This window comes from Triticum urartu, chromosome 3A (genome assembly GCF_056163025.1).
Source record: "Triticum urartu cultivar PI428250 chromosome 3A, HENAU_Tu73, whole genome shotgun sequence".
NCBI classification, from domain to species: Eukaryota; Viridiplantae; Streptophyta; class Magnoliopsida; order Poales; family Poaceae; genus Triticum; species Triticum urartu.
Genome location: NC_141875.1, coordinates 558,974,265 through 558,982,250, shown reverse-complemented (window position 1 = coordinate 558,982,250; position 7,986 = coordinate 558,974,265). Strand labels below are relative to the sequence as shown.

General features: G+C 49.3%; 1 long non-coding RNA gene across 1 annotated transcript; it reads right to left on the bottom strand.

The window, feature by feature from the left end:
• Window positions 1-4,945: 4,945 nt before the first annotated feature.
• LOC147980515 (uncharacterized) lies at window positions 4,946-7,213 on the bottom strand. Its single transcript, XR_015599797.1, has 4 exons — window positions 6,797-7,213; window positions 5,948-6,713; window positions 5,602-5,874; window positions 4,946-5,526 (listed from the first exon to the last, which is right to left on the bottom strand). It is a non-coding gene; the product is annotated as an uncharacterized LOC147980515 (long non-coding RNA).
• Window positions 7,214-7,986: the final 773 nt, after the last annotated feature.

Here is a 7,986-nt window from a genome sequence, read left to right as displayed (position 1 = left end):
ACTTAGTTTTCAGTCTGAGCTTTCATACACTTATAGCTCTTAGTGCATCCGTTGCATGGCGATCCCTACTCACTCACATTGATATCTATTGATGGGCATCTCCATAGCCCGTTGATACGCCTAGTTGATGTGAGACTATCTTCTCCTTTTTGTCTTCTCCACAACCACCATTCTATTCCACCTATAGTGCTATATCCATGGCTCACGCTCATGTATTGCGTGATGGTTGAAAATGCTGAAGCGCGTTAAAAAGTATGAACCAATTGTTCGGCTTGTCATCGGGGTTGTGCATGATGTGAATATTTTGTGTGGTGAAGATGGAGCATAGCCAGACTATATGATTTTTTAGGGATAACTTTCTTTGGCCTTGTTATTTTGAAAAGACATGATTGCTTTATTAGTGGGCTTGATGTATTATTGTTTTTATGTCAAATGATAGACTATTGCTTTGAATCGCTCGTGTCTTAATATTCATGCCATGATTAGATATGTGATCAAGATTATGCTAGGTAGCATTCCACATCAAAAATTATCTTTTTATCATTTACCTACGCGAGGACGAGCAGGAATTAAGCTTAGGGATGTTGATACGTCTCTGTCGTATCTATAATTTTTGATTGTTCCATCCCAATATTCTACAACTTTCATATACTTTTGGCAACTTTTTATACTATTTTTGGGACTAACATATTGATCTAATGCCCAGTGCCAGTTCCTGTTTGTTGCATGCTTTTTGTTTCGCAGAATATCCATATCAAACGGAGTCCAAACGAGATAAAAACTGACGGAGATTATTTTTGGAATTTATATGATTTTTGGGAAGAAAAATCCACGCGAGACGATGCCTGAGGGGGCCACGAGGTAGGGGGGTGCGCCCCTGACCCTCGTGGCCACCCCGTAAGGCGGTTGATGCCCTTCTTTCGCCGCAAGAAAGCTAATATCTGGATAGAGATCGTGTTAAAATTTCAGCCCAATCGGAGTTGCGGATCTCCAAGAATATAAGAAACGGTGAAAGGGTAGAATCTGAGAACGCAGAAACAGAGAGATAGAGAGACAGGTCCAATCTCGGAGGGGCTCTCGCCCCTCCCACACCATGGAGGCCATGGACCAGAGGGGAAACCCTTCTCCCATCTAGGGAGGAGGTCAAGGAAGAAGAAGGAGGGGGGCTCTCTCCGCCTCGCTTCCGGTGGCGCCGGAGTGGCACCGGGGGCCATCATCATCACCGCAATCTTCACCAACAACTTCACCGCCATCATCACCAACTCTTCCCCCCTCTATGCAGCGGTGTAACCTCTCTCTTACCCACTGTAATCTCTACTTAAACATGGTGCTGAACGCTATATATTATTTCCCAATGATGTATGGCTATCCTATGATGTTTGAGTAGATCCGTTTTGTCCTATAGGCTATTTGATGATCAAGAATGGTTTGAGTTGCATGTTTTATTATTTGTGCTGTCCTATGGTGCTCTCCATGTCGCGCAAGCATGAGGGATCCCCACTGTATGGTGTTGCAATACGTTCATGATCCGCTTATAGTGGGTTGCGTGAGTGACTGAAACACAAACCCGAGTAAGGGGGTTGTTGCGTATGGGATAAAGATGACTTGATGCTTTAATGCTATGGTTGGGTTTTACCTTAATGATCTTTAGTAGTTGCGAATGCTTGCTAGAGTTCCAATTATAAGTGCATATGATCCAAGTAGAGAAAGTATGTTAGCTTATGCCTCTCCCTCATATAAAATTGCAATAAGGATTACCGGTCTAGTTATCGATTGCCTAGGGACAAATAAATTTCTCGTAACAAAAAGCTCTTTACTAAAACTAACTTAGCTGTTTCTTTATCTAAACAGCCCCTACTTTTTATTTACGTAATCGTTATTATCTTAAAAACCTATCCAACAACACCTACAAAGTACTTCTAGTTTCATACTTGTTCTAGGTAAAGAGAACGTTAAGCGTGCGTAGAGTTGTATCGGTGGTCGATAGAACTTGAGGGAATATTTGTTCTACCTTTAGGTCCTCGTTGGGTTCGACACTCTTACTTATCGAAAGAGGCTACAATTGATCCCCTATACTTGGGGGTTATCACCTAGTCATGCGTGGGCCAAAAACTGCAGACGGACTCCATCGGAGCTACGTCGCGATGTGACCCGATATAGAGGCGCCGCACACCATCTTTGCTTCACTAAAGAAGTAATGGAGCATGAATTCCCAGAAGGGTTTAAACCCGTGAATATTGAATCATACGATGGGACAACTGATCCCGCTGTGTGGATTGAGGATTTTCTTCTCCATATCCATATGGCCCACGGAGATTACCTCCACGCCATCAAATACCTTATGTTAAAACTCAAAGGGCCAGCTCGGCACTGGTTAAACAGTCTGCCCGAAAACTCCATTGGCAGCTGGGGGGATTTGGAAGACGCCTTCCGCAACAACTTCCAAGGTACATATGTCCGGCTACTAGACGCCGATGACTTAAGGCATATAGTTCAACAGTCCGGAGAGTCGGCCAGGAAATTCTGGACTAGGTTCCTAACTAGAAAGAACCAGATTGTCGATTGTCCGGATGTCGAAGCCCTAGCGGCCTTTAAACACAGCATCCACGATAAATGGCTCACCCGCCACCTCGGCCAAGAAAAGACGAAGTCCATGGCAGCCCTCACGGCATTCATGACCCGCTTTTGTGCGGGTGAAGATAGTTGGCTGGCCCATAGCAAAAACAATGCAAGCAACGTCGACACCTCTGAAGCAAGAAATAGTAACGACAAGTCTCGACGCAATAGACACAAGCGTCGAAACAACAATGACAACACCGATGATACAGCGGTCAATACCGGAGTAAGTGGCTCTAAGTCCGGTCAGCGGAAGAAGCCGTTTAAAAAGAACAATTCGGGCTCATCCAGCTTGGACCGCATACTTGATCGTCCATGCCAGATCCATGGCACCCCAGACAAACCACCCAATCACACCATCGGAGATTGTTGGGTTTTTTAGCAAGCTGGCAAGTTAAATGCCGAAAGCAAGGAGAAGGGATCGCAAAGCGAGGACGACGACGAGCCCCGGCCATCGAACACAGGGGGACAGAAGAAGATTCCCCCTCAGGTCAAAATGGTGAACATGATATACGCTACCCACATCCCCAAAAGGGAGCGCAAGCGCGCGCTCAGGGACGTCTGCGCGATAGAGCCAGTCGCACCAAAATTTAATCCATGGTCGTCATGCCCGATCACTTTCGATCGTCGGGATCATCCGACCAGTATCCGTCGCGCTGTTTAGCCGCACTGGTCCTGGACCCAATAATTGATGGGTTCCACCTGACGTGAGTCCTAACGGACGGTGGCAGCAGCCTCAACCTGCTCTATCAGGATACAATGCGCAAAATGGGCATTAATCCATCACGAATCAAGCCCACAAAGACTACCTTTAAAGGAGTCATACCAGGTGTAGAGGCCCGCTGTATGGGCTCAATCACACTAGAGTTTGTCTCCGAACAACTTCCGAAGCGAGGAGTTAATCTTCGATATCATCCCTTTTCGCATCGGTTATCACGCACTGCTTGGGCGAACGGCATTTTCTTGATTCAACGCGGTGCCACACTACGCTTATCTCAAGCTCAAGATGCCCGGACCACGCGGTGTCATAACAGTTATTGGAAACACGGAATGCTCCCTCCGCACCGAGGAGCACACCGTTGCCTTAGCAGCAGAAGTACAGAGCGGCCTTTTCACGCAGAACCTTAATTCGGTGGCCGAGCTGCCAGACACTATCAAGAGAGTTCGGACTATTCTGCAGCAGGACAGCTCGGCTCGTCAAGATCTCGACTAGCAATTCGGCCTCCGTCCCAGTCCCGACCAAGTGGTGGCAATTGTACCACGTGTACATAAATACGCACTCAAAATACCATGGGCATGGATGGAGACATAACTAGCTTGTGATCCATAATACGGCTCGACCGCCCCGGACACACGTACTTTCACTCTTTCCTTTTTTCTCCTTTTCAGGTTTCTTTTTCACAGGCCTTCCCTGACGGCTTGACCATCGATTCTTTTTGAAGGATAAATACACCAAGACGACAAGAAGCATGGACGTACTGGAGAATTTTTAGGTGGTTTCTTTAACGATCCCTTTACCTGTTTTCAAGACCCACACACAGCTCTCCCTTGGTAAGGCATATCAAATAGCCTTCTGCTTATTGCACTACTTGTATACATGCGCTTTAATGCACTAATGAAATGATAATGGAAACAGTTTGCGGCCCAAATTTTACGGCTTTAGCTTACTAACCTTTTCTTCTTTTTTTTCTTTCTTGATAACTTTATCAAATAGCACCCGTACACATTGGTACATTTCAATTTGCCAGGGGCTTCATAGCGCCCCACAACATGGCAACAAAGTCCGAACACTTTTTACAGTATAGTTCGGCACCCTGAATTTAGCACTATATGCATTGTCTCCGAATCATGTCTTTTGTCAATAGTTGGGTTGTCCGGCTCCTGTGCTACCCTACGTTCCGCTATATCGGCTAGGGTAGTAAAGTGAGAACAACTGCGATTGTGCCCTGGTTTACCCGGATGAGCACCTTAGTAGAGAAAGCCAAAAACTGACTGTCATGATGCGGCGAGAGCTGGTCAGCTCTTCGGAGATCTCAAATCTTTAGAGATTTTTTCCGCATTACGCGAGGGATCGGTACTTACCCGATCAGGTGTTTACAGCATCCTAGTTCGGATACTAGGAGCTGCGCCTATATTTTTATTGTCAAACTCCTAAGGCTAAGTGAGGGTGCTAAAGCCACATAGTCAGATTGCCTGGTTCTTCGTGCTAAACACCTCCTTCAAGGACCAAACAATTGGATCAAGAGTGTTTAAATTACACCCTGAACACCCCCGTACTACCTACGTGGGGGCGGAAGCCGACGACTGGCCAACGCTCAGATTTCACACGACACGGCCGCACAGGAGGTGATTTTTTTTAAATAACAAACATTATATTACATAACGACTTTGTTTCATCATACAAGGCAGAGACAACATGAATGCATTCATTCGAAAATAATGTCTTGCGCACATTGCGTTGCCACAATACGAGACCCCTCCATGACGTCTTCAAAGTACCGCTCGGGCGTACGGTGCTCCTTGCCCTCTGGCGGTCCCCCAGTCGTAAGCTTGACGGCATCCATCTTCGCCCACCACACCTTGACGCGGCGAAGGCCATGCACGCACCCTCGATGTAGACCGACCGCTTGACGACGTCCAGCCAAGGGCATGCATTCACCAGCCGCTTCACGAGCCCGAAGTAGCTGCCGGGCATAGCTTCGGCAGGCCACAGCCAGATTGTTAAATCCTTCATGGCCAGTTCGGCCACCCTATGCAGCTCGCCCAGCTGTTTTAGCTGATCGCTAAAGGGCACTGGATGTTCTGGCGCAAGATATTGCGACCAGAACAGCTTCTCCGTTGAGCTCCTTTCTTCGGCTCGGAAGAACTCTGCCGTGTCCGACACACTGCGCGGCAGATCTGCAAACGCCCCTGGAGAACTCCGAATCCGGGTTAGTAAGAGATACTTCTTCTTCACATACTTGCTTTGCATACTAAACGCCTTACCCTCCGTGATTTTCCTGGCCTCCTAGATCTCCTGGAGGGTGCCCTGGGCCTCAACCCGGGCCTCTTCCGTGCTTTGGCGACCCTTAGCGAGTTCGGTCTCTCGAGCCGAAATGTCATGCTCCAAGGATTCACATTTCTTCACTACATCCGAGAGCTCTTGCTGGACCTCATCAAGCCTGGCCTCGTGCTTCTCACGGGCGGCTTTTTCCTTGACAGCTCTCTCCCCGGCCTTAGCCGGGGCCTGTTTAAGGATCTCGACCTCGGTCGCCGCTCCTACACATATCATGACACTACGGTCAATACACATCATTTATTCTTTCCGAATATACAGCAAGTCATTACATACCTTGCTTGTCTTCTAGCTGCTTCCTCGCTTGGCCGAGCTCCTTCTCGGCCCGCTCTAGTCTCTGCTTTAGTGTGGAGACTTCGGCAGTGTGTGAGGTCATGGCCAGCAACGACGCCTGCTTATTCATATAAGACATTTAGTTGGTTTCATGTGAAAATAAATTGATCCTCTATCCAGCTCTTCTTTTCGAACATCAGACAGTGTCTCAGGGGCTATTGTCTATATTAGGACTTTTTCTTTTGCGTCGCTTACCTCAAAGCCTGTCAGCAAGCTGCCGCAGGCTTTGGTGAGTCCGCTTTTGATGGAGTGAACCCTCTCAATCACCGTACCCATAAGGATACGGTGTTCATCCACAATGGAAGCGCCTCGTAGCGCTTCCAGCAAATTATCCGGTGCTTTTGGTTGGACAGAGGTCACCGGCGGAATAGGCACACCCCCTTCTTTCGAAGGAGATTGCTCGCCGGATTCCGGAGCCATATAGGTCTCCGGACTTGTATTCGGCTGGGGGCCGAATTGAGCAAGGCCCCCATCCCCAGTCGCCATGGGGGTCTGCTCCCTCATGTGTCCGGCAGCCAATGTTCCCCCCTCAGGCGTCACCCTGGCGGCCTCTTGAACCTCTCCCTGGCCTGGGAAGGTCCTTTCGGACAACACCTCGTCGTCGCCCTTGGCCGTGGGACAGCGAGTGGCCGGCGATGACTCACGGGCCATCGCCTTCGAATCCAGCGAACCTCTTGATGAGGATCGCTGGGAGCTATCGTGGGCTGGACTACAATGGCATCATTAAACTTGTTAATATCATGAAGCAAGAGAGGTCGGATGTATGGACGTATGCGGGTTTTTAGTACTTACGACGTGGCCAGGGGCTTGTTTCGGGGGCGTTGCTCCGGGCTGTTGTCGACGTCCCACGCGGTGTTATCTGCAAGGGGACACTTCCCCCTCTTGGGCGCCTCCGCCTCCAGATTTGTGGAAGCCGCCCTCTTCTTCCTCCCCCCATCAGGGGGAGAGGTTCTTTCTTCCTCCTCCTCCTCGTCGTCTTAGGCGGCTGAGGAGAGAGTCTTGTCTTCGGACGACACGTCTGAAGCTCCTTTGCAGCGGAGGCCACTCCGGACCCCCTTGGCCTTCTTCTTGGCCTTCTTCTCTGACGCCTTATAGGGCGCCGGCACCAGCATCTTCGCCAGGAGCGGGATGACTAGTTCCACGGGCAGCGGAGCCGAACATTGAATCCACTCCGCCCTCTCTGTCCATACCTGAAAGAAAATAAAGTTTAGATATCCTCCTTGAAACAAACAAGTAGAGGATGCGTCCGGAGACGTGAAAGACTTACCGCATTGGTAGAATGGGTAATATCGTGCTCGCAGTGCGAGTCTATGGCTGGCGGCGTCTCGTTGCCCTTAAAGAGCAACTTCCAGGCATCTTCGTGAGTGGTTCTGAAGAGCCTTTCCAAGGTTTGGTGCTTCTTCCGGTCGAATTCCCATAAGGGCAGCTTCGGCTTTGACATGGGAGGATCCAACGAACCAGCATCACCTGGATTACGTCGACGAGCTTGATGTCTTTATCCGCCATGCTTTGAATAAGTGTTTGCAGCACTGTCAGCTCGTCCGACGAAGACCAATTTGGGCCCTTCTCTATCCAGGAGGTGAGCCGCATTGGAGCTCCGGACTTGAATTCGGAAGCCGCGGCCCAGGTGGCGTCGTGGGGCTCTGTGATATAGAACCATAGTTTCTACCACTCCTTGACGGTCTCCACAAAAGTACCCTTGGGCCATGTGACATTGGGTAGCTTGCTCACCATGGCGCCTCCGCACTCTGCGTGCTGGCCATCCACCACCTTTGGCCTCACGTTGAAGATCTTGAGCCACAGTCCGAAGTGGGGTTGGATGCGGAGGAAGGCCTCGCACACGATAATGAATGCCGAGATGTTGAGGAAGGAGTTCGGGGCTAGGTCATGGAAATCTAGCCCGTAATAGAACATAAGCCCGCGGACGAAAGGATGGAGAGGAAACCCTAACCCACTGACGAAATGAGGGATGAACACCACCC